This window comes from Primulina tabacum, chromosome 10 (assembly GCF_025594145.1).
Source record: "Primulina tabacum isolate GXHZ01 chromosome 10, ASM2559414v2, whole genome shotgun sequence".
Taxonomy (NCBI): domain Eukaryota; kingdom Viridiplantae; phylum Streptophyta; class Magnoliopsida; order Lamiales; family Gesneriaceae; genus Primulina; species Primulina tabacum.
The window spans coordinates 38,124,330-38,148,435 of record NC_134559.1 but is presented as its reverse complement, the minus strand read 5'-3'; the positions used below and the strand labels follow the sequence as shown (position 1 = coordinate 38,148,435).

The 24,106-nt window shown below is 43.8% G+C and overlaps 23 non-coding genes and 5 pseudogenes across 23 annotated transcripts; all 28 read right to left on the bottom strand.

Moving 5' to 3' along the window:
• Window positions 1-183: 183 nt before the first annotated feature.
• Window positions 184-302, bottom strand: LOC142516694 (5S ribosomal RNA). The gene has a single exon (XR_012812475.1). It is a non-coding gene; the product is annotated as a 5S ribosomal RNA (ribosomal RNA).
• A 684-nt stretch (window positions 303-986) lies between these two features.
• On the bottom strand, window positions 987-1,105 carry LOC142516480 (5S ribosomal RNA). Its single transcript, XR_012812273.1, has one exon. It is a non-coding gene; the product is annotated as a 5S ribosomal RNA (ribosomal RNA).
• Window positions 1,106-2,189: 1,084 nt separating this feature from the next.
• LOC142516609 (5S ribosomal RNA) lies at window positions 2,190-2,308 on the bottom strand. The gene has a single exon (XR_012812395.1). It is a non-coding gene; the product is annotated as a 5S ribosomal RNA (ribosomal RNA).
• Window positions 2,309-2,990: 682 nt separating this feature from the next.
• On the bottom strand, window positions 2,991-3,109 carry LOC142506284 (5S ribosomal RNA). The gene has a single exon (XR_012804579.1). It is a non-coding gene; the product is annotated as a 5S ribosomal RNA (ribosomal RNA).
• A 1,081-nt stretch (window positions 3,110-4,190) lies between these two features.
• LOC142516670 (5S ribosomal RNA) lies at window positions 4,191-4,309 on the bottom strand. The gene has a single exon (XR_012812453.1). It is a non-coding gene; the product is annotated as a 5S ribosomal RNA (ribosomal RNA).
• Window positions 4,310-4,991: 682 nt separating this feature from the next.
• Window positions 4,992-5,110, bottom strand: LOC142506283 (5S ribosomal RNA). Its single transcript, XR_012804578.1, has one exon. It is a non-coding gene; the product is annotated as a 5S ribosomal RNA (ribosomal RNA).
• A 1,482-nt stretch (window positions 5,111-6,592) lies between these two features.
• Window positions 6,593-6,710, bottom strand: LOC142513856 (5S ribosomal RNA). The gene has a single exon (XR_012809781.1). It is a non-coding gene; the product is annotated as a 5S ribosomal RNA (ribosomal RNA).
• Window positions 6,711-7,390: 680 nt separating this feature from the next.
• On the bottom strand, window positions 7,391-7,509 carry LOC142516213 (5S ribosomal RNA). Its single transcript, XR_012812019.1, has one exon. It is a non-coding gene; the product is annotated as a 5S ribosomal RNA (ribosomal RNA).
• A 680-nt stretch (window positions 7,510-8,189) lies between these two features.
• LOC142515682 (5S ribosomal RNA) lies at window positions 8,190-8,308 on the bottom strand. Its single transcript, XR_012811515.1, has one exon. It is a non-coding gene; the product is annotated as a 5S ribosomal RNA (ribosomal RNA).
• A 680-nt stretch (window positions 8,309-8,988) lies between these two features.
• LOC142516212 (5S ribosomal RNA) lies at window positions 8,989-9,107 on the bottom strand. Its single transcript, XR_012812018.1, has one exon. It is a non-coding gene; the product is annotated as a 5S ribosomal RNA (ribosomal RNA).
• Window positions 9,108-9,789: 682 nt separating this feature from the next.
• LOC142514935 (5S ribosomal RNA) lies at window positions 9,790-9,908 on the bottom strand. Its single transcript, XR_012810806.1, has one exon. It is a non-coding gene; the product is annotated as a 5S ribosomal RNA (ribosomal RNA).
• Window positions 9,909-10,590: 682 nt separating this feature from the next.
• On the bottom strand, window positions 10,591-10,709 carry LOC142516332 (5S ribosomal RNA). Its single transcript, XR_012812133.1, has one exon. It is a non-coding gene; the product is annotated as a 5S ribosomal RNA (ribosomal RNA).
• Window positions 10,710-11,387: 678 nt separating this feature from the next.
• On the bottom strand, window positions 11,388-11,505 carry LOC142510996 (5S ribosomal RNA; annotated as a pseudogene).
• Window positions 11,506-12,189: 684 nt separating this feature from the next.
• On the bottom strand, window positions 12,190-12,308 carry LOC142508261 (5S ribosomal RNA). Its single transcript, XR_012806483.1, has one exon. It is a non-coding gene; the product is annotated as a 5S ribosomal RNA (ribosomal RNA).
• Window positions 12,309-12,990: 682 nt separating this feature from the next.
• LOC142508393 (5S ribosomal RNA) lies at window positions 12,991-13,109 on the bottom strand. The gene has a single exon (XR_012806607.1). It is a non-coding gene; the product is annotated as a 5S ribosomal RNA (ribosomal RNA).
• A 681-nt stretch (window positions 13,110-13,790) lies between these two features.
• On the bottom strand, window positions 13,791-13,909 carry LOC142508392 (5S ribosomal RNA). The gene has a single exon (XR_012806606.1). It is a non-coding gene; the product is annotated as a 5S ribosomal RNA (ribosomal RNA).
• Window positions 13,910-14,588: 679 nt separating this feature from the next.
• LOC142516211 (5S ribosomal RNA) lies at window positions 14,589-14,707 on the bottom strand. Its single transcript, XR_012812017.1, has one exon. It is a non-coding gene; the product is annotated as a 5S ribosomal RNA (ribosomal RNA).
• A 682-nt stretch (window positions 14,708-15,389) lies between these two features.
• On the bottom strand, window positions 15,390-15,508 carry LOC142508253 (5S ribosomal RNA). Its single transcript, XR_012806476.1, has one exon. It is a non-coding gene; the product is annotated as a 5S ribosomal RNA (ribosomal RNA).
• Window positions 15,509-16,191: 683 nt separating this feature from the next.
• On the bottom strand, window positions 16,192-16,310 carry LOC142513357 (5S ribosomal RNA). The gene has a single exon (XR_012809308.1). It is a non-coding gene; the product is annotated as a 5S ribosomal RNA (ribosomal RNA).
• Window positions 16,311-16,991: 681 nt separating this feature from the next.
• On the bottom strand, window positions 16,992-17,110 carry LOC142508391 (5S ribosomal RNA). Its single transcript, XR_012806605.1, has one exon. It is a non-coding gene; the product is annotated as a 5S ribosomal RNA (ribosomal RNA).
• A 684-nt stretch (window positions 17,111-17,794) lies between these two features.
• LOC142517591 (5S ribosomal RNA) lies at window positions 17,795-17,914 on the bottom strand. The gene has a single exon (XR_012813330.1). It is a non-coding gene; the product is annotated as a 5S ribosomal RNA (ribosomal RNA).
• Window positions 17,915-18,597: 683 nt separating this feature from the next.
• Window positions 18,598-18,714, bottom strand: LOC142512569 (5S ribosomal RNA; annotated as a pseudogene).
• A 689-nt stretch (window positions 18,715-19,403) lies between these two features.
• LOC142512024 (5S ribosomal RNA) lies at window positions 19,404-19,521 on the bottom strand (annotated as a pseudogene).
• A 683-nt stretch (window positions 19,522-20,204) lies between these two features.
• LOC142507459 (5S ribosomal RNA) lies at window positions 20,205-20,323 on the bottom strand. Its single transcript, XR_012805718.1, has one exon. It is a non-coding gene; the product is annotated as a 5S ribosomal RNA (ribosomal RNA).
• A 683-nt stretch (window positions 20,324-21,006) lies between these two features.
• On the bottom strand, window positions 21,007-21,125 carry LOC142514116 (5S ribosomal RNA). Its single transcript, XR_012810025.1, has one exon. It is a non-coding gene; the product is annotated as a 5S ribosomal RNA (ribosomal RNA).
• A 671-nt stretch (window positions 21,126-21,796) lies between these two features.
• On the bottom strand, window positions 21,797-21,915 carry LOC142512823 (5S ribosomal RNA; annotated as a pseudogene).
• A 679-nt stretch (window positions 21,916-22,594) lies between these two features.
• Window positions 22,595-22,713, bottom strand: LOC142507927 (5S ribosomal RNA). Its single transcript, XR_012806164.1, has one exon. It is a non-coding gene; the product is annotated as a 5S ribosomal RNA (ribosomal RNA).
• A 1,201-nt stretch (window positions 22,714-23,914) lies between these two features.
• LOC142512856 (5S ribosomal RNA) lies at window positions 23,915-24,031 on the bottom strand (annotated as a pseudogene).
• Between the last annotated feature and the right edge of the window lie 75 nt (window positions 24,032-24,106).

Here is a 24,106-nt window from a genome sequence, read left to right as displayed (position 1 = left end):
GCGGAGTAATGATTCTCATCCGTTTGCCCGTTTACAATCAAATTAGCCTATAATTTTGTCCAAATCCGGTAGTGTTCGAGCTACGTTGATTTCACATGTCTTATCTCGTCCCGATCGAGATTCAGATGATTTGAGCCGAAAATCGTCTGTCAACAAGTAATAAAAAATAGAAAAACATGAAAAGCGGTGCAACACGAGGACTTCCAAGGGGGTCACCCATCCTAGTATTGCTCTCGCCCAAGCACGCTTAACTTCAGAGTTCTGATGGGATCCTGTGCATTAGTGCTGGTATGATCGCACCAGGACAATGAGTGGGATGTTTATTCTTACATCCCTCGAGTACGTGTGGAGCGGGCGGCGATGGACAACACGCGGCACTGCTCTCGCCCAATCATAACCATGAAGTTAAGCGTTCTGGCGCGATGGCAGAGGTAGGATGGGTGACCTCCCTGAGAAGACCTCGTGTCGCGACCGTTTACGTAAATTAGGGCAAAAACAGTCGAAATAAATGTTTTTAATGAGTTAACCGTCTCCGGAGTAATCTGCGTCTTACCCTTCCGCACAGAACCGGCTCACGACAACAAAAATCGCTAAATGTTCCCAGAAAATAAAAAAAAAATAAGATGAAGGAAATAGCGAATGTAAAGCTATTATTATGCCTGGGATATGATAAAATGGAACCGGAATCGAATTTCGAACTTCCTAAGCGGATTTATCGAGGAAACGAAAGCTTAACAGAAGCGGTAAATCGCAAATTAGAGGGTCTTAGAGAAAGAATTCGACTAAAATCTCGTCAGCTCGTTGCGTAGTAATGAGTCTCGTCCGTTTGCCCGTTTACAATCAAATGAGCCTACAATTTTGTCCAAATCCGGCAGTGCCCGAGCTACTTTCATTTCACATGTCTTATCTGGTCCCGATCGAGATTCAGATGATTTGAGCCGAAAATCGTCTGTCAACAAGTAATCAAAAATAGAAAAACACGAAAAAGGGTGCAACACGAGGACTTCTCAGTGGGTCACCCACCCTAGTACTGCTCTCACCCAAGCACGTTTAACTTCGGAGTTCTGATGGGATCCGGTGCATTAGTGCTGGTATGATTGCATTCGACATTGAGTGGGATGTTTATTCTTATATCCCTCGAGTACGTGTGGAGCGAGCGGCGATGGACAACACGCGGCACTGCTCTCGCCCAATCATAACCATGAAGTTAAGCGTTCTGGCGCGATGGCAGAGCTAGGATAGGTGACCTGCCTGGGAAGACCTCGTAGTGCGACCGTTTACGTAAATTATGGATAAAACAGTCGAAATAATTGTTTTTAATGAGTTATCCGTCTCCGGAGTAATCTGCGTCATACACTTCCGCACAGAAACGGCTCACGACAACAAAAATCGATAAATGTACCTAGAAAATAGAAAAAAAATAAGAAGAAGGAAATAGCGAATGTAAAGCTATTATTATGCCTGAGATACGATAAAATGGAACGGAAATCGAATTTTGGACTTCCTAAATGGATTTCTCGAGGAAACTGAAGCTTAACAGAAGCGGAAAATCGCAAATTAGAGGGTCTTAGAGAAGGAATTCGGCTAAAATCTCACCAGCTCATTGCGGAGTAACATTTCTCGTTCGTTTGCCCGTTTACAATCAAATTAGCCTACAATTTTGTCCAAATACGGCAGTGCCCGAGATACGTTGATTTCAGTCGAAATAATTGTTTTTATTGAGTTAACCGTCTCCGGAGTAATCTGCGTCATACCCTTCCGCACAGAACCGGCTCACGACAACAAAAATCGATAATTGTTCCCTGAAAATAGAAAAAAAAATAAGAAGAAGGAAATAACGAATGTAAAGCTATTATTATGCTTGGGATACGATAAAATAGAACCGCAATCGAATTTCGAACTTCCTAAGAAGATTTCTCGAGGAAACGAAATCTTAACAGAAGCGGTAAATCGCAAATTAGAGGGTCTTAGAGAAGGAATTCGGCTAAAATCTCGTCAGCTCATTCCTTAGTAGTGAGTCTCGTCCGTTTGCCCGTTTACAATCAAATTAGTCTACAATTTTGTCCAAATTCGGGCAGTGCCCGAGCTACTTTCATTTCACATGTCTTATCTGGTCCCGATCGAGATTCAGATGATTTGAGCCGAAAATCGTCTGTCAACAAGTAATCAAAAATAGAAAAACACGAAAAGGGTTGTAACACGTAAACTTTCCAGGGGGTCACCCATCCTAGTACTGCTCTCGCCCAAGCACGCTTAACTTCGGAGTTCTGATGGGATCCGGTGCATTAGTGCTAGTATGATCGCACCCAACATTGAGTGGGATGTTTATTCTTATATCCCTCGAGTACGTGTGGAGCGGGCGGCGATGGACAACACGCGGCACTGCTCTCGCCCAATCATAACCATGAAGTTAAGCGTTCTGGCGCGATGGCAGAGGTAGGATGAGTGACCTCCCTGGGAAGACCTCGTGTCGCGATCGTTTACGTAAATTATGGATAAAACAGTCGAAATAATTTTTTTTAATGAGTTAACCGTCTCAGGAGTAATCTGCGTCATACCCTTCCGCACAGAACCGGCTCAGGACAACAAAAATCGATAAATGTTCCCAGAAAATAGAAAAAAAATAAGAAGAAGGAAATAACGAATGTAAAGCTATTATTATGCCTGGGATAGGATAAAATGGAACCGGAATCGAATTTCGAACTTCCTAAGCGGATTTCATGATGAAATGAAAGCTTAACAGAAGCGTTAATTCGCAAATTAGAGGGTCTTAGAGAAGGAATTCGGCTAAAATCTCGTCAGTTCATTGCGTAATAATGAGTCTCGTCCGTTTGCCCGTTTACAATCAAATTAGCCTACAATTTTGTCCAAATCCGGCAGTGCCCGAGCTACTTTCATTTCACATGTTTTATCTGGTCCCGATCGAGATTCAGATGATTTGAGCCGAAAATCGTCTATCAACAAGTAATCAAAAATAGAAAAACACGAAAAGGGTGCAACACGAGGACTTCCCAGGGGGTCACCCATCCTAGTACTTCTCTCACCCAAGCAAGCTTACCTTCGTAGTTCTGATGGGATCCGGTGCATTAGTGCTGGTATGATCGCACCCGAAATTGAGTGGGATGTTTATTCATATATTTCTCGAGTACGTGTGGAGCGGGCGGCGATGAACAACACGCGGCACTGCTCTCGCCCAATCATAACCATGAAGTTAAGCGTTCTGCGCGATGGCAGAGGTAGGATGGGTGACCTCCCTGGGAAGACCTCGTGTCGCGACCGTTTACGTAAATTATTGATAAAACAGTCGAAATAATTGTTTTTAATGAGTTAACCGTCTCCGGAGTAATCTGCGTAATACCCTTCGGCACAGAACCGGCTCACGACAACAAATATCGATAAATGTTCCCAGAAAATAGAAAAAAATAAGAAGAAGAAAATAACGAATGTAAAGCTATTATTATGCCTGGGATACGATAAAATGGAACGGAAATCGAATTTTGGACTTCCTAAATGGATTTCTCGAGGAAACTGAAGCTTAACAGAAGCGGAAAATCGCAAATTAGAGGGTCTTAGAGAAGGAATTCGGCTAAAATCTCACCAGCTCATTGCGGAGTAACATTTCTCGTTCGTTTGCCCGTTTACAATCAAATTAGCCTACAATTTTGTCCAAATACGGCAGTGCCCGAGATACGTTGATTTCAGTCGAAATAATTGTTTTTATTGAGTTAACCGTCTCCGGAGTAATCTGCGTCATACCCTTCCGCACAGAACCGGCTCACGACAACAAAAATCGATAATTGTTCCCTGAAAATAGAAAAAAAAATAAGAAGAAGGAAATAACGAATGTAAAGCTATTATTATGCTTGGGATACGATAAAATAGAACCGCAATCGAATTTCGAACTTCCTAAGAAGATTTCTCGAGGAAACGAAATCTTAACAGAAGCGGTAAATCGCAAATTAGAGGGTCTTAGAGAAGGAATTCGGCTAAAATCTCGTCAGCTCATTCCTTAGTAGTGAGTCTCGTCCGTTTGCCCGTTTACAATCAAATTAGCCTACAATTTTGTCCAAATTGGGCAGTGCCCGAGCTACTTTCATTTCACATGTCTTATCTGGTCCCGATCGAGATTCAGATGATTTGAGCCGAAAATCGTCTGTCAACAAGTAATCAAAAATAGAAAAACACGAAAAGGGTTGTAACACGAAAACTTTCCAGGGGGTCACCCATCCTAGTACTGCTCTCGCCCAAGCACGCTTAACTTCGGAGTTCTGATGGGATCCGGTGCATTAGTGCTAGTATGATCGCACCCAACATTGAGTGGGATGTTTATTCTTATATCCCTCGAGTACGTGTGGAGCGGGCGGCGATGGACAACACGCGGCACTGCTCTCGCCCAATCATAACCATGAAGTTAAGCGTTCTGGCGCGATGGCAGAGGTAGGATGAGTGACCTCCCTGGGAAGACCTCGTGTCGCGATCGTTTACGTAAATTATGGATAAAACAGTCGAAATAATTTTTTTTAATGAGTTAACCGTCTCAGGAGTAATCTGCGTCATACCCTTCCGCACAGAACCGGCTCAGGACAACAAAAATCGATAAATGTTCCCAGAAAATAGAAAAAAAATAAGAAGAAGGAAATAACGAATGTAAAGCTATTATTATGCCTGGGATAGGATAAAATGGAACCGGAATCGAATTTCGAACTTCCTAAGCGGATTTCATGATGAAATGAAAGCTTAACAGAAGCGTTAATTCGCAAATTAGAGGGTCTTAGAGAAGGAATTCGGCTAAAATCTCGTCAGTTCATTGCGTAATAATGAGTCTCGTCCGTTTGCCCGTTTACAATCAAATTAGCCTACAATTTTGTCCAAATCCGGCAGTGCCCGAGCTACTTTCATTTCACATGTTTTATCTGGTCCCGATCGAGATTCAGATGATTTGAGCCGAAAATCGTCTATCAACAAGTAATCAAAAATAGAAAAACACGAAAAGGGTGCAACACGAGGACTTCCCAGGGGGTCACCCATCCTAGTACTTCTCTCACCCAAGCAAGCTTACCTTCGTAGTTCTGATGGGATCCGGTGCATTAGTGCTGGTATGATCGCACCCGAAATTGAGTGGGATGTTTATTCTTATATCCCTCGAGTACGTGTGGAGCGGGCGGCGATGAACAACACGCGGCACTGCTCTCGCCCAATCATAACCATGAAGTTAAGCGTTCTGCGCGATGGCAGAGGTAGGATGGGTGACCTCCCTGGGAAGACCTCGTGTCGCGACCGTTTACGTAAATTATTGATAAAACAGTCGAAATAATTGTTTTTAATGAGTTAACCGTCTCCGGAGTAATCTGCGTAATACCCTTCGGCACAGAACCGGCTCACGACAACAAATATCGATAAATGTTCCCAGAAAATAGAAAAAAATAAGAAGAAGAAAATAACGAATGTAAAGCTATTATTATGCCTGGGATACGATAAAATGGAACGGAAATCGAATTTTGGACTTCCTAAATGGATTTCTCGAGGAAACTGAAGCTTAACAGAAGCGGAAAATCGCAAATTAGAGGGTCTTAGAGAAGGAATTCGGCTAAAATCTCACCAGCTCATTGCGGAGTAACATTTCTCGTTCGTTTGCCCGTTTACAATCAAATTAGCCTACAATTTTGTCCAAATACGGCAGTGCCCGAGATACGTTGATTTCAGTCGAAATAATTGTTTTTATTGAGTTAACCGTCTCCGGAGTAATCTGCGTCATACCCTTCCGCACAGAACCGGCTCACGACAACAAAAATCGATAATTGTTCCCTGAAAATAGAAAAAAAAATAAGAAGAAGGAAATAACGAATGTAAAGCTATTATTATGCCTGAGATACGATAAAATGGAACGGAAATCGAATTTTGGACTTCCTAAATGGATTTCTCGAGGAAACTGAAGCTTAACAGAAGCGGAAAATCGCAAATTAGAGGGTCTTAGAGAAGGAATTCGGCTAAAATCTCACCAGCTCATTGCGGAGTAACATTTCTCGTTCGTTTGCCCGTTTACAATCAAATTAGCCTACAATTTTGTCCAAATACGGCAGTGCCCGAGATACGTTGATTTCAGTCGAAATAATTGTTTTTATTGAGTTAACCGTCTCCGGAGTAATCTGCGTCATACCCTTCCGCACAGAACCGGCTCACGACAACAAAAATCGATAATTGTTCCCTGAAAATAGAAAAAAAAATAAGAAGAAGGAAATAACGAATGTAAAGCTATTATTATGCCTTGGGATACGATAAAATAGAACCGGAATCGAATTTCGAACTTCCTAAGCGGATTTCTCGAGGAAACGAAAGCTTAACAGAAGCGGTAAATCGCAAATTAGAGGGTCTTAGAGAAGGAATTCGGCTAAAATCTCGTCAGCTCATTGCGTAGTAATGAGTCTCGTCCGTTTGCCCGTTTACAATCAAATTAGCCTACAATTTTGTCCAAATCCGGCAGTGCCCGAGCTACTTTCATTTCACATGTCTTATCTGGTCCCGATCGAGATTCAGATGATTTGAGCCGAAAATCGTCTGTCAACAAGTAATCAAAAATAGAAAAACACGAAAAGGGTTGCAACACGAGGACTTCCAGGGGGTCACCCATCCTAGTACTGCTCTCGCCCAAGCACGCTTAACTTCGGAGTTCTGATGGGATCCGGTGCATTAGTGCTGGTATGATCGCACCCGAACATTGAGTGGGATGTTTATTCTTATATCCCTCGAGTACGTGTGGAGCGGGCGGCGATGGACAACACGCGGCACTGCTCTCGCCCAATCATAACCATGAAGTTAAGCGTTCTGGCGCGATGGCAGAGGTAGGATGGGTGACCTCCCTGGGAAGACCTCGTGTCGCGATCGTTTACGTAAATTATGGATAAAACAGTCGAAATAATTGTTTTTAATGAGTTAACCGTCTCAGGAGTAATCTGCGTCATACCCTTCCGCACAGAACCGGCTCAGGACAACAAAATCGATAAATGTTCCCAGAAAATAGAAAAAAAATAAGAAGAAGGAAATAACGAATGTAAAGCTATTATTATGCCTGGGATAGGATAAAATGGAACCGGAATCGAATTTCGAACTTCCTAAGCGGATTTCATGATGAAACGAAAGCTTAACAGAAGCGTTAATCGCAAATTAGAGGGTCTTAGAGAAGGAATTCGGCTAAAATCTCGTCAGCTCATTGCGTAATAATGAGTCTCGTCCGTTTGCCCGTTTACAATCAAATTAGCCTACAATTTTGTCCAAATCCGGCAGTGCCCGAGCTACTTTCATTTCACATGTTTATCTGGTCCCGATCGAGATTCAGATGATTTGAGCCGAAAATCGTCTATCAACAAGTAATCAAAAATAGAAAAACACGAAAAGGGTGCAACACGAGGACTTCCCAGGGGGTCACCCATCCTAGTACTGCTCTCACCCAAGCAAGCTTAACTTCGTAGTTCTGATGGGATCCGGTGCATTAGTGCTGGTATGATCGCACCCGACATTGAGTGGGATGTTTATTCTTATATCCCTCGAGTACGTGTGGAGCGGGCGGCGATGGACAACACGCGGCACTGCTCTCGCCCAATCATAACCATGAAGTTAAGCGTTCTGGCGCGATGGCAGAGGTAGGATGGGTGACCTCCCTGGGAAGACCTCGTGTCGCGACCGTTTACGTAAATTATGATAAAACAGTCGAAATAATTGTTTTTAATGAGTTAACCGTCTCCGGAGTAATCTGCGTCATACCCTTCCGCACAGAACCGGCTCACGACAACAAATATCGATAAATGTTCCCAGAAAATAGAAAAAAAATAAGAAGAAGGAAATAACGAATGTAAAGCTATTATTATGCCTGGGATACGATAAAATGGAACCGGAATCGAATTTCGAACTTCCTAAGCGGATTTCATGATGAAACGAAAGCTTAACAGAAGCGTTAAATCGCAAATTAGAGGGTCTTAGAGAAGGAATTCGGCTAAAATCTCGTCAGCTCATTGCGTAATAATGAGTCTCGTCCGTTTGCCCGTTTACAATCAAATTAGCCTACAATTTTGTCCAAATCCGGCAGTGCCCGAGCTACTTTCATTTCACATGTTTATCTGGTCCCGATCGAGATTCAGATGATTTGAGCCGAAAATCGTCTATCAACAAGTAATCAAAAATAGAAAAACACGAAAAGGGTGCAACACGAGGACTTCCCAGGGGGTCACCCATCCTAGTACTGCTCTCACCCAAGCACGCTTACCTTCGTAGTTCTGATGGGATCCGGTGCATTAGTGCTGGTATGATCGCACCCGACATTGAGTGGGATGTTTATTCTTATATCCCTCGAGTACGTGTGGAGCGGGCGGCGATGGACAACACGCGGCACTGCTCTCGCCCAATCATAACCATGAAGTTAAGCGTTCTGGCGCGATGGCAGAGGTAGGATGGGTGACCTCCCTGGGAAGACCTCGTGTCGCGACCGTTTACGTAAATTATGGATAAAACAGTCGAAATAATTGTTTTTAATGAGTTAACCGTCTCCGGAGTAATCTGCGTCATACCCTTCCGCACAGAACCGGCTCACGACAACAAATATCGATAAATGTTCCCAGAAAATAGAAAAAAATAAGAAGAAGAAATAACGAATGTAAAGCTATTATTATGCCTGGGATACGATAAAATGGAACCGGAATCGAATTTCGAACTTCCTAAGCGGATTTCATGATGAAACGAAAGCTTAACAGAAGCGTTAAATCGCAAATTAGAGGGTCTTAGAGAAGAAATTCGGCTAAAATCTCGTCAGCTCATTGCGTAATAATGAGTCTCGTCCGTTTGCCCGTTTACAATCAAATTAGCCTACAATTTTGTCCAAATCCGGCAGTGCCCGAGCTACTTTCATTTCACATGTTTTATCTGGTCCCGATCGAGATTCAGATGATTTGAGCCGAAAATCGTCTATCAACAAGTAATCAAAAATAGAAAAACACGAAAAGGGTGCAACACGAGGACTTCCCAGGGGGTCACCCATCCTAGTACTGCTCTCACCCAAGCAAGCTTAACTTCGTAGTTCTGATGGGATCCGGTGCATTAGTGCTGGTATGATCGCACCCGACATTGAGTGGGATGTTTATTCTTATATCCCTCGAGTACGTGTGGAGCGGGCGGCGATGGACAACACGCGGCACTGCTCTCGCCCAATCATAACCATGAAGTTAAGCGTTCTGGCGCGATGGCAGAGCTAGGATGGGTGACCTCCCTAGGAAGACCTCGTGTCGCGACCGGTTACGTAAATTATGATAAAACAGTCGAAATAATTGTTTTTAATGAGTTAACCGTCTCCGGAGTAATCTGCGTCATACCCTTCCGCACAGAACCGGCTCAGGACAACAAAAATCGATTAATGTTCCCAGAAAATAGAAAAAAAATAAGAAGAAGAAATAACGAATGTAAAGCTATTATTATGCCTGGGATACGATAAAATGGAACCGGAATCGAATTTCGAACTTCCTAAGCGGATTTCTAGAGGAAACGAAAGCTTAACAGAAGCGTTAAATCGCAAATTAGAGGGTCTTAGAGAAGGAATTCGGCTAAAATCTCGTCAGCTCATTGCGTAGTAATGAGTCTCGTCCGTTTGCCCGTTTACAATCAAATTAGCCTACAATTTTGTCCAAATCCGGCAGTGCCCGAGCTACTTTCATTTCACATGTCTTATCTGGTCTCCGATCGAGATTCAGATGATTTGAGCCGAAAATCGTCTGTCAACAAGTAATCAAAAATAGAAAAACACGAAAAGGGGTGCAACACGAGGACTTCCTAGGGGGTCATCCATCCTAGTACTGCTCTCGCCCAAGCACGCTTAACTTCGTAGTTCTGATGGGATCCGGTGCATTAGTGCTGGTATGATCGCACCCGACATTGAGTGGGATGTTTATTCTTATATCCCTCGAGTACGTGTGGAGCGGGCGGCGATGGACAACACGCGGCACTGCTCTCGCCCAATCATAACCATGAAGTTAAGCGTTCTGGCGCGATGGCAGAGGTAGGATGGGTGACCTCCCTGGGAAGACCTCGTGTCGCGACCGTTTACGTAAATTATGGATAAAACAGTCGAAATAATTGTTTTTAATGAGTTAACCGTCTCCGGAGTAATCTGCGTCATACCCTTCCGCACAGAACCGGCTCACGACAACAAATATCGATAAATGTTCCCAGAAAATAGAAAAAAAATAAGAAGAAGGAAATAACGAATGTAAAGCTATTATTATGCCTGGGATACGATAAAATGGAACCGGAATCGAATTTCGAACTTCCTAAGCGGATTTCATGATGAAACGAAAGCTTAACAGAAGCGTTAAATCGCAAATTAGAGGGTCTTAGAGAAGGAATTCGGCTAAAATCTCGTCAGCTCATTGCGTAATAATGAGTCTCGTCCGTTTGCCCGTTTACAATCAAATTAGCCTACAATTTTGTCCAAATCCGGCAGTGCCCGAGCTACTTTCATTTCACATGTCTTATCTGGTCCCGATCGAGATTCAGATGATTTGAGCCGAAAATCGTCTATCAACAAGTAATCAAAAATAGAAAAACACGAAAAGGGTGCAACACGAGGACTTCCCAGGGGGTCACCCATCCTAGTACTGCTCTCACCCAAGCAAGCTTAACTTCGTAGTTCTGATGGGATCCGGTGCATTAGTGCCGGTATGATCGCACCCGACATTGAGTGGGATGTTTATTCTTATATCCCTCGAGTACGTGTGGAGCGGGCGGCGATGGACAACACGCGGCACTGCTCTCGCCCAATCATAACCATGAAGTTAAGCGTTCTGCGCGATGGCAGAGGTAGGATGGGTGACCTCCCTGAAAGACCTCGTGTCGCGACCGTTTACGTAAATTATGGATAAAACAGTCGAAATAAATGTTTTTAATGAGTTAACCGTCTCCGGAGTAATCTGCGTCATACCCTTCCGCACAGAACCGGCTCACGACAACAAATATCGATAAATGTTCCCAGAAAATAGAAAAAAAATAAGAAGAAGAAATAACGAATGTAAAGCTATTATTATGCCTGGGATACGATAAAATGGAACCGGAATCGAATTTCGAACTTCCTAAGCGGATTTCATGATGAAACGAAAGCTTAACAGAAGCGTTAAATCGCAAATTAGAGGGTCTTAGAGAAGGAATTCGGCTAAAATCTCGTCAGCTCATTGCGTAATAATGAGTCTCGTCCGTTTGCCCGTTTACAATCAAATTAGCCTACAATTTTGTCCAAATCCGGCAGTGCCCGAGCTACTTTCATTTCACATGTCTTATCTGGTCCCGATCGAGATTCAGATGATTTGAGCCGAAAATCGTCTATCAACAAGTATCAAAAATAGAAAAACACGAAAAGGGTGCAACACGAGGACTTCCCAGGGGGTCACCGATCCTAGTACTGCTCTCACCCAAGCAAGCTTAACTTCGTAGTTCTGATGGGATCCGGTGCATTAGTGCGGTATGATCGCACCCGACATTGAGTGGGATGTTTATTCTTATATCCCTCGAGTACGTGTGGAGCGGGCGGCGATGGACAACACGCGGCACTGCTCTCGCCCAATCATAACCATGAAGTTAAGCGTTCTGGCGCGATGGCAGAGCTAGGATGGGTGACCTCCCTAGGAAGACCTCGTGTCGCGACCGGTTACGTAAATTATGAATAAAACAGTCGAAATAATTGTTTTTAATGAGTTAACCGTCTCCGGAGTAATCTGCGTCATACCCTTCCGCACAGAACCGGCTCAGGACAACAAAAATCGATTAATGTTCCCAGAAAATAGAAAAAAAAATAAGAAGAAGGAAATAACGAATGTAAAGCTATTATTATGCCTGGGATACGATAAAATGGAACCGGAATCGAATTTCGAACTTCCTAAGCGGATTTCTCGAGGAAACGAAAGCTTAACAGAAGCGTTTAATCGCAAATTAGAGGGTCTTAGAGAAGGAATTCGGCTAAAATCTCGTCAGCTCATTGCGTAGTAATGAGTCTCGTCCGTTTGCCCGTTTACAATCAAATTAGCCTACAATTTTGTCCAAATCCGGCAGTGCCCGAGCTACTTTCATTTCACATGTCTTATCTGGTCTCGATCGAGATTCAGATGATTTGAGCCGAAAATCGTCTGTCAACAAGTAATCAAAAATAGAAAAACACGAAAATGGTTGCAACACGAGGAACTTCCCAGGGGGTCACCCATCCTAGTACTGCTCTGGCCCAAGCACGCTTACTTCGGAGTTCTGATGGGATCCGGTGCATTAGTGCTGGTATGATCGCACCCGACATTGAGTGGGATGTTTATTCTTATATCCCTCGAGTACGTGTGGAGCGGGCGGCGATGGACAACACGCGGCACTGCTCTCGCCCAATCATAACCATGAAGTTAAGCGTTCTGGCGCGATGGCAGAGGTAGGATGGGTGACCTCCCTGGGAAGATCTCGTGTCGCGACCGTTTACGTAAATTATGGATAAAACAGTCGAAATAATTGTTTTTAATGAGTTAACCGTCTCCGGAGTAATCTGCGTCATACCCTTCCGCACAGAACCGGCTCACGACAACAAATATCGATAAATGTTCCCAGAAAATAGAAAAAAAATAAGAAGAAGGAAATAACGAATGTAAAGCTATTATTATGCCTGGGATACGATAAAATGGAACCGGAATCGAATTTCGAACTTCCTAAGCGGATTTCATGATGAAACGAAAGCTTAACAGAAGCGTTAAATCGCAAATTAGAGGGTCTTAGAGAAGGAATTCGGCTAAAATCTCGTCAGCTCATTGCGTAATAATGAGTCTCGTCCGTTTGCCCGTTTACAATCAAATTAGCCTACAATTTTGTCCAAATCCGGCAGTGCCCGAGCTACTTTCATTTCACATGTCTTATCTGGTCCCGATCGAGATTCAGATGATTTGAGCCGAAAATCGTCTATCAACAAGTAATCAAAAATAGAAAAACACGAAAAGGGTGCAACACGAGGACTTCCCAGGGGGTCACCGATCCTAGTACTGCTCTCACCCAAGCAAGCTTAACTTCGTAGTTCTGATGGGATCCGGTGCATTAGTGCCGGTATGATCGCACCCGACATTGAGTGGGATGTTTATTCTTATATCCCTCGAGTACGTGTGGAGCGGGCGGCGATGGACAACACGCGGCACTGCTCTCGCCCAATCATAACCATGAAGTTAAGCGTTCTGGCGCGATGGCAGAGCTAGGATGGGTGACCTCCCTAGGAAGACCTCGTGTCGCGACCGTTTACGTAAATTATGAATAAAACAGTCGAAATAATTGTTTTTAATGAGTTAACCGTCTCCGGAGTAATCTGCGTCATACCCTTCCGCACAGAACCGGCTCACGACAACAAATATCGATAAATGTTCCCAGAAAATAGAAAAAAAATAAGAAGAAGGAAATAACGAATGTAAAGCTATTATTATGCCTGGGATACGATAAAATGGAACCGGAATCGAATTTCGAACTTCCTAAGCGGATTTCATGATGAAACGAAAGCTTAACAGAAGCGTTAAATCGCAAATTAGAGGGTCTTAGAGAAGGAATTCGGCTAAAATCTCGTCAGCTCATTGCGTAATAATGAGTCTCGTCCGTTTGCCCGTTTACAATCAAATTAGCCTACAATTTGTCCAAATCCGGCAGTGCCCGAGCTACTTTCATTTCACATGTCTTATCTGGTCCCGATCGAGATTCAGATGATTTGAGCCGAAAATCGTCTATCAACAAGTAATCAAAAATAGAAAAACACGAAAAGGGTGCAACACGAGGACTTCCCAGGGGGTCACCGATCCTAGTACTGCTCTCACCCAAGCAAGCTTAACTTCGTAGTTCTGATGGGATCCGGTGCATTAGTGCCGGTATGATCGCACCCGACATTGAGTGGGATGTTTATTCTTATATCCCTCGAGTACGTGTGGAGCGGGCGGCGATGGACAACACGCGGCACTGCTCTCGCCCAATCATAACCATGAAGTTAAGCGTTCTGGCGCGATGGCAGAGGTAGGATGGGTGACCTCCCTGGGAAGACCTCGTGTCGCGACCGTTTACGTAAATTATGGATAAAACAGTCGAAATAATTGTTTTTAATGAGTTAACCGTCTCCGGAGTAATCTGCGTCATACCCTTCCGCACAGAACCGGCTCACGACAACAAATATCGATAAATGTTCCCAGAAAATAGAAAAAAAATAAGAAGGAAATAACGAATGTAAAGCTATTATTATGCCTGGGATACGATAAAATGGAACCGGAATCGAATTTCGAACTTCCTAAGCGGATTTCATGATGAAACGAAAGCTTAACAGAAGCGTTAAATCGCAAATTAGAGGGTCTTAGAGAAGGAATTCGGCTAAAATCTCGTCAGCTCATTGCGTAATAATGAGTCTCGTCCGTTTGCCCGTTTACAATCAAATTAGCCTACAATTTTGTCCAAATCCGGCAGTGCCCGAGCTACTTTCATTTCACATGTCTTATCTGGTCCCGATCGAGATTCAGATGATTTGAGCCGAAAATCGTCTATCAACAAGTAATCAAAAATAGAAAAACACGAAAAGGGTGCAACACGAGGACTTCCCAGGGGGTCACCCATCCTAGTACTGCTCTCACCCAAGCAAGCTTAACTTCGTAGTTCTGATGGGATCCGGTGCATTAGTGCTGGTATGATCGCACCCGACATTGAGTGGGATGTTTATTCTTATATCCCTCGAGTACGTGTGGAGCGGGCGGCGATGGACAACACGCGGCACTGCTCTCGCCCAATCATAACCATGAAGTTAAGCGTTCTGGCGCGATGGCAGAGGTAGGATGGGTGACCTCCCTGGGAAGACCTCGTGTCGCGACCGTTTACGTAAATTATGGATAAAACAGTCGAAATAATTGTTTTTAATGAGTTAACCGTCTCCGGAGTAATCTGCGTCATACCCTTCCGCACAGAACCGGCTCACGACAACAAATATCGATAAATGTTCCCAGAAAATAGAAAAAAAATAAGAAGAAGGAAATAACGAATGTAAAGCTATTATTATGCCTGGGATACGATAAAATGGAACCGGAATCGAATTTCGAACTTCCTAAGCGGATTTCATGATGAAACGAAAGCTTAACAGAAGCGTTAAATCGCAAATTAGAGGGTCTTAGAGAAGGAATTCGGCTAAAATCTCGTCAGCTCATTGCGTAATAATGAGTCTCGTCCGTTTGCCCGTTTACAATCAAATTAGCCTACAATTTTGTCCAAATCCGGCAGTGCCCGAGCTACTTTCATTTCACATGTCTTATCTGGTCCCGATCGAGATTCAGATGATTTGAGCCGAAAATCGTCTATCAACAAGTAATCAAAAATAGAAAAACACGAAAAGGGTGCAACACGAGGACTTCCCAGGGGGTCACCGATCCTAGTACTGCTCTCACCCAAGCAAGCTTAACTTCGTAGTTCTGATGGGATCCGGTGCATTAGTGCTGGTATGATCGCACCCGACATTGAGTGGGATGTTTATTCTTATATCCCTCGAGTACGTGTGGAGCGGGCGGCGATGGACAACACGCGGCACTGCTCTCGCCCAATCATAACCATGAAGTTAAGCGTTCTGGCGCGATGGCAGAGCTAGGATGGGTGACCTCCCTAGGAAGACCTCGTGTCGCGACCGGTTACGTAAATTATGAATAAAAAAGTCGAAATAATTGTTTTTAATGAGTTAACCGTCTCCGGAGTAATCTGCGTCATACCCTTCCGCACAGAACCGGCTCAGGACAACAAAAATCGATTAATGTTCCCAGAAAATAGAAAAAAAAATAAGAAGAAGGAAATAACGAATGTAAGGCTATTATTATGCCTGGGATACGATAAAATGGAACCGGAATCGAATTTCGAACTTCCTAAGCTGATTTCTCGAGGAAACGAAAGCTTAACAGAAGCGTTTAATCGCAAATTAGAGGGTCTTAGAGAAGGAATTCGGCTAAAATCTCGTCAGCTCATTGCGTAGTAATGAGTCTCGTCCGTTTGCCCGTTTACAATCAAATTAGCCTACAATTTTGTCCAAATCCGGCAGTGCCCGAGCTACTTTCATTTCACATGTCTTATCTGGTCTTGATCGAAATTCAGATGATTTGAGCCGAAAATCGTCTGTCAACAAGTAATCAAAAATAGAAAAACACGAAAAGGGTGCAACACGAGAACTTCCCAGGGGGTCACCCATCCTAGTACTGCTCTGGCCCAAGCACGCTTTACTTCGGAGTTCTGATGGGATCCGGTGCATTAGTGCTGGTATGATCGCACCCGACATTGAGTGGGATGTTTATTCTTATATCCCTCGAGTACGTGTGGAGCGGGCGGCGATGGACAACACGCGGCACTGCTCTCGCCCAATCATAACCATGAAGTTAAGCGTTCTGGCGCGATGGCAGAGGTAGGATGGGTGACCTCCCTGGGAAGATCTCGTGTCGCGATCGTTTACGTAAATTATGGATAAAACAGTCGAAATAATTGTTTTTAATGAGTTAACCGTCTCCGGAGTAATCTGCGTCATACCCTTCCGCACAGAACCGGCTCACGACAACAAATATCGATAAATGTTCCCAGAAAATAGAAAAAAATAAGAAGAAGGAAATAACGAATGTAAAGCTATTATTATGCCTGAGATACGATAAAATGGAACCGGAATCGAATTTCGAACTTCCTAAGCTGATTTCATGATGAAACGAAAGCTTAACAGAAGCGTTAAATCGCAAATTAGAGGGTCTTAGAGAAGGAATTCGGCTAAAATCTCGTCAGCTCATTGCGTAATAATGAGTCTCGTCCGTTTGCCCGTTTACAATCAAATTAGCCTACAATTTTGTCCAAATCCGGCAGTGCCCGAGCTACTTTCATTTCACATGTCTTATCTGGTCCCGATCGAGATTCAGATGATTTGAGCCGAAAATCGTCTATCAACAAGTAATCAAAAATAGAAAAACACGAAAAGGGTGCAACACGAGGACTTCCCAGGGGGTCACCGATCCTAGTACTGCTCTCACCCAAGCAAGCTTAACTTCGTAGTTCTGATGGGATCCGGTGCATTAGTGCCGGTATGATCGCACCCGACATTGAGTGGGATGTTTATTCTTATATCCCTCGAGTACGTGTGGAGCGGGCGGCGATGGACAACACGCGGCACTGCTCTCGCCCAATCATAACCATGAAGTTAAGCGTTCTGGCGCGATGGCAGAGCTAGGATGGGTGACCTCCCTAGGAAGACCTCGTGTCGCGACCGTTTACGTAAATTATGGATAAAACAGTCGAAATAATTGTTTTTAATGAGTTAACCGTCTCCGGAGTAATCTGCGTCATACCCTTCCGCACAGAAACCGGCTCACGACAACAAAAATCGATTAAATGTTCCCAGAAAATAGAAAAAAAATAAGAAGAAGGAAATAACGAATGTAAGCTATTATTATGCCTGGGATACGATAAAATGGAACCGGAATCGAATTTCGAACTTCCTAAGCGGATTTCTCGAGGAAACGGAAAGCTTAACAGAAGCGTTAAATCGCAAATTAGAGGGTCTTAGAGAAGGAATTCGGCTAAAATCTCGTCAGCTCATTGCGTAGTAATGAGTCTCGTCCGTTTGCCCGTTTACAATCAAATTAGCCTACAATTTTGTCCAAATCCGGCAGTGCCCGAGCTACTTTCATTTCACATGTCTTATCTGGTCCCTGATCGAGATTCAGATGATTTGAGCCGAAAATCGTCTGTCAACAAGTAATCAAAAATAGAAAACAAGAAAAGGGTGCAACACGAGGAACTTCCCAGGGGTCACCCATCCTAGTACTGCTCTCGGCCCAAGCACGCTTTACTTCGGAGTTCTGATGGGATCCGGTGCATTAGTGCTGGTATGATCGCACCCGACATTGAGTGGGATGTTTATTCTTATATCCCTCGAGTACGTGTGGAGCGGGCGGCGATGGACAACACGCGGCACTGCTCTCGCCCAATCATAACCATGAAGTTAAGCGTTCTGGCGCGATGGCAGAGCTAGGATGGGTGACCTCCCTAGGAAGTCCTCGTGTCACGACCGTTTACGTAAATTATGGATAAAACAGTCGAAAATAATTTTTTTTAATGAGTTAACCGTCTCCAGAGTAATCTGAGTCATACCATTCCACACAGAACCGGCTCACGACAAAAAAAATTGCTAAATGTTACCAAAAAAATAGAAAAAAATAAGAAGAAGAAAATAGCGAATGTAAAGCTATTATTATGCCTGGGATACGATAAAATGGAACCGTAATCGAATTTCGAACTTCCTAAGCGTATTTCTCGAGGAAACAGAAGCTTAACAGAAGCGGAAAATCGCAAATTAGAGGGTCTTAGAGAAGGAATTCGGCTAAAATCTCGCCAGCTCATTGCAGAGTAATGAGTCTCATTCGTTTGTCCGTTACAATCAAATTCGGCTACAATTTTGTCAAAATCCGGCAGTGCCCGAGATAAGTTGATTTCACATGTCTTATCTGGTCCTGATCGAGATTCAGATGATATGAGCCAAAAATCGTCTATCAACAAGTAATCAAAAATAGAAAAACACGAAAAAGGGTGCAACACGAGGACTTCCCAGGGGGTCACCGATCCTAGTACTGCTCTCACCAAGCAAGCTTAACTTCGTAGTTTGATGGGATCCGGTGCATTAGTGCCGGTATGATCGCACCCGACATTGAGTGGGATGTTTATTCTTATATCCCTCGAGTACGTGTGGAGCGGGCGGCGATGGACAACACGCGGCACTTGCTCTCAGCCCAATCATAACCATGAAGTTAAGCATTCTGCGCGATGGCAGAGGTAGGATGGGTGACCTCCCTGGGAAGACCTCCGTGTCGCGACCGTTTACGTAAATATGGATAAAACAGTCGAAATAATTGTTTTTAATGAGTTAACCGTCTCCGGAGTAATCTGCGTCATACCCTTCCGCACAGAACCGGCTCACGACAACAAAATATCGATAATGTTCCCAGAAAAGAGAAAAAAAATAAGAAGAAGAAAATAACGAATGTAAAGCTATTATTATGCCTGTGATACGATAAAATGGAACCTGAATCGAATTTCGGAACTTCCTAAGCGGATTTCATCGAGGAAACGAAAGCTTAACCGAAGCGGTAAAATCGAAAATTAGAGGGTCTTAGAGAAGGAATTCGGACTAAAATCTCGGCAGCTCATTGCGGAGTAATGAGTCTCGTTCGTTTTGCCCGTTTACAATCAAATTAGGCTACAATTTTGTCCAAATCCGGCAGTGCCTGAGCTATATTGATTTCACATGTCTTATTTGGTCCCGATCGAGATTCAGATGATTTGAGCCGAAAATCGTCTGTCAACATTTAATCAAAAATAGAAAAACACGAAAAGGGGTGCAACACGAGGAAATCCCAAGGGGTCACACAGCCTAGTACAGCTCTCGTCCAAGCACGCTTAACTTCGGAGTTCTGAGGGGATCCGTGCATTAATGCTGGTATGATCGCACCTGACATTGAGTGGGATGTTTATTCTTATATCCCTCGAGTATGTGTGGACCGGGCGGCGATGGACAACACGCGGCACTGCTCTCGCCCAATCATAACCATGAAGTTAAGCGTTCTGCGCGATGGCAGAGGTAGGATGGGTGACCTCCCTGGGAAGACCTCGTGTCGCGACCGTTTACGTAATTATGGATAAAACAGTCGAAATAATTGTTTTTAATGAGTAACCGTCTCCGGAGTAATCGCGTCATACCCTTCGGCACAGAACCGGCTCACGACAACAAATATCGATAAATGTTCCCAGAAAATAGAAAAAAAATAAGAAGAAGAAAATAACGAATGTAAAGCTATTATTATGCCTGAGATACGATAAAATGGAACCGGAATCGAATTTCGAACTTCCTAAGCGGATTTCATGATGAAACGAAAGCTTAACAGAAGCAGTTAAATCGCAAATTAGAGGGTCTTAGAGAAGAATTCGGCTAAAATCTCGTCAGCTCATTGCGTAATAATGAGTCTCGTCCGTTTGCCCGTTTACAATCAAATTAGCCTACAATTTTGTCCAAATACCGGCAGTGCCCGAGCTACTTTCATTTCACATGTTCTATCTGGTCCCGATCGAGATTCAGATGATTTGAGCCGAAAAATCGTCTGTCAACAAGTAAGTCAAAAATAGAAAAAACACGAAAAAGGGTGCAACACGAGGAACTTCCTAGGGGGTCATCCATCCTAGTACTGCTCTCGCCAAGCACGCTTAACTTCGGAGTTCTGATGGGATCCGGTGCATTAGTGCGGGTATGATCGCACCCGACATTGAGTGGGATGTTTATTTTATATCCCTCGAGTAGTGTGGAGCGGGCGGCGATGGACAACACGCGGCACTGCTTTCGCGCCCAATCATAACCATGAAGTTAAGCGTTCTGGCGCGATGGCAGAGCTAGGATGGGTGACCTCCCTGGGAAGACCTCGTTGTCGCGACCGTTACGTAAATTATGGATAAAACATCGAAATAATTGTTTTTAATGAGTTAACCATCTCCGGAGTAATCTGCGTCATACCCTTCCGCACAGAACCGGCTCACGGACAACAAAAATCGCATAATGTTCCCAGAAAATAGAAAAAAAATAAGAAGAAGGAAAATAACGAATGTAAAGGCTATTATTATGCCTGGGATACGATAAAATGGAACCGGAATCGAATTTCGAACTTCCTAAGCGGATTTCATGATGAAACGAAAGCTTAACAGAAGCGTTAAATCGCAAATTAGAGGGTCTTAGAGAAGGAATTCGGCTAAAATCTCGTCAGCTCATTGCGTAGTAATGAGTCTCGTCGTTTGCCCGTTTACAATCAAATTAGCCTACAATTTTGTCCAAATCCGGCAGTGCCCGAGCTACTTTCATTTCACATGTCTTATCTGGTCCCGATCGAGATTCAGATGATTTGAGCCGAAAATCGTCTATCAACAAGTAATCAAAAATAGAAAAACACGAAAAGGGTGCAACACGAGGACTTCCCAGGGGGTCACCGATCCTAGTACTGCTCTCGCCCAAGCACGCTTAACTTCGGAGTTCTGATGGGATCCGGTGCATTAGTGCTAGTATGATCGCACCCGACATTGAGTGGATTTTAATCTTATATCTTTCGAGTACGTGTGGAGCGGGCGACGATGGACAACACGCGGCACTGCTCTCGCCAAATCAAAACCATGTAGTTAACGTTCTGGCGCGATGGCCGAGCTAGGATGGGTGACCTTCCTGGAAGTCCTTGTGTCGCGACCGTTTACGTAAATTATGGGTAAAACAGTCGAAATAATTGTTTTTAATGAGTTAACCATCTCCGGAGTAATCTGCGTCACACCCTTCCGCACAGAACCGGCTCACGGCAATATAATCAGCTAATGTTCCCAGAAAAATAGAAAAAATAAGTAGAAGAAAAAAGCGAATGTAAAGCTATTATAATGCTTAAGATATGATAAAATGGAACAGGAATCGAATTTCGAACTTCCTAAGCGGATTTCTCGATGAAACGGAAGCTTAAAGAAGCGGAAAATCGCAATTAGAGTGTCTTAGAGAAGGAATTCGGCTAAAATCTCGCCAGCTCATTGCGGAGTAATGAGTCTCGTTCGTTTGCCGTTTACAATCAACTAGGCTACAATTTTGTCCAAATCCGGTAGTGCCCGAGCTACGTTGATTTCACATGTCTTATCTGGTCCCGATCGAGATTCAGAGGATTTGAGCCGAAAATCGTCTATACACAAGTATCAAAATAGAAAAAACACAAAAAGGGGGCATCATGAAGACTTACCAGGGGGTCAGCCATCCTAGTACTGCTCTCGCCCAAGAACGCTTAACTTCGGAGTTCTGATGGGATCCGATGCATTAGTGCTGATGGTATAGCACCCAACATTGAGTGGGATTTTTATTCTTATATCTCTCGAATACGTGTGGAGTGGGCGACGATGGACAAACACGCGGCACTGCTCTCGCCCAATCAGAACCATGAGTTAAGCGTTTTAGCGCGATGGTAGAGCGAGAATGGGTGACCTTTCTGGGAAGTCCTCGTGTCGCGACCATTTACGTAAATTATGGCTAAAACAGTCGAAATAATTGTTTTTAATGAGTTAACCGTCTCCGGAGTAATCTGCGTCATACCCTTCCGCACAGAATCGGCTCACGGCAACCAAAATCGCTAAATGTTCCGAGAAAATAGAAAAAAAATAAGAAGAACAAATAGCGAATGTTAAGCTGTAATTATGCCTGAGATACCATAAAATGGAACAGGAATCTAATTTCGAACTTCCTAAGCGGATTCTTGAGAAACGGAAGCTTAAAAGAAGCGAAAAATCGCAAATTAGAGAGTCTTAGAGAAGGAATTCGGCTAAAATCTCGCCAGCTCATTGCAGAGTAATGAGTCTCATTCGTTTGTCCGTTTACAATCAAATTCGGCTACAATTTTGTCAAAATCCGGCAGTGCCCGAGATAAGTTGATTTCACATGTCTTATCTGGTCCCGATCGAGATTCAGATGATTTGAGCCGAAAATCGTATGTCAACAAGTAATCAAAAATAGAAAAACACGAAAAGGGTACAACAAGTGGACTTCACAGGGGGTCACCCATCCTAGTACTGCTCTCGCCCAAGCACGCTTAACTTCGGAGTTCTGATGGGATCCGGTGCATTATTGCAGGTATGATCGCACCGAAATTGAGTGGGATTTTTATTCTTATATACTCTCGAGTACTGTGAAGCGGGCGACGATGGACAACACGCGACACTGCTCTCGCCAAATCAGAACCATGAAGTTAAGCGTTCTGGCGCGATGGCAGAAGCTAGGATGTGACCTCCATGGGAAGTCCTCTTGTCGCGACCGTTTACGTAATTTATAGCTAAAGCAGTCAAAATAATGTTTTTAATGAGTTAACCGACTCGGAGTAATCTGCGTCATACTCTTTTCCGCACAGAACCGGCTCACGACAACAAAAATCGCTAAATGTTCTAAAATATAAAAAAAATAAGAAGAAGAATAGCGAATGTAAAGCTATTAACAGAAGCGGAAAATCGCAAATTAGAGGGTCTTAGAGAAGGAATTCGGCTAAAATCTCGCCAGCTCATTGCGTAGCATTGAGTCTCAGTCATTTGCTTGTTTAACCATCCTAGTACTACTCTTGCCCAAGCACGCTTAACTTCGGAGTTCTGATTGGATCCGGTGCATTAGTGCAGGTATGATCGTACCGACATTGAGTGGGATGTTTATTCTTTATCTCTCTAGTATGTGGGTAGCGGGCGACGATGGACAACACGCGGCACTGCACTCGCCCAATCAGAACTATGAAGTTAAGCGTTCTAGCGCGATGGCCGAGCTAGGATGGGTGACCTTCCTGGGAAGTCATTGTGTCCCGACCGTTTACGTAATTGGCTAAAAACAGTCGAAATAAGTTGTTTTAATGAGTTAACGTCTCCGGAGTAATCTGCGTCATACCCTTCCACACAGAACCGGCTCATAGCACAAAAATCGCTAAATGTTCCCAGAAAATAGAAAAAAAATAAGAAGAAGAAAATAGCGAATGTAAAGCTATTATTATGCCTGAGATACGATAAAATGGAACAGAAAACGAATTTCGAACTTCCTAGCAGATTTCTCGAGGAACGGAAGCTTAACAGAAGCGGAAAGTCGCAAATTAAGGTCTTAGAGATGGAATTCGCCTAAAATCTCGCCAGCTCATTTCGGAGTAATGATTCTCGGTCGTTGCTCGTTACAATCAATTAGCCTACAATTTTGTCAAATCCGGCAGTGCCCGAGCTACGTTTATTTCACATGTCTTATTTGGTCCCGATCGAGATTCAGATGATTTGAGCCGAAAATCGGCTGTCAACAATTAATCAAAAATAGAAAAACACGAAAGGGGTGCCACGAGGACTTCCCAGGGGGTCAGACATCCTAGTTACTACTCTTGCCAAGCATGCTTAACTTCGGAGTTTTGATGGGATCCGGTGCATTAGTGCTGGTATGATCGCAACCCGATATGAGTGGGAAGTTTATTCTTATATCTCTCGAGTACGTGAGGACGCGACGATGGACAACACGCGGCACTGC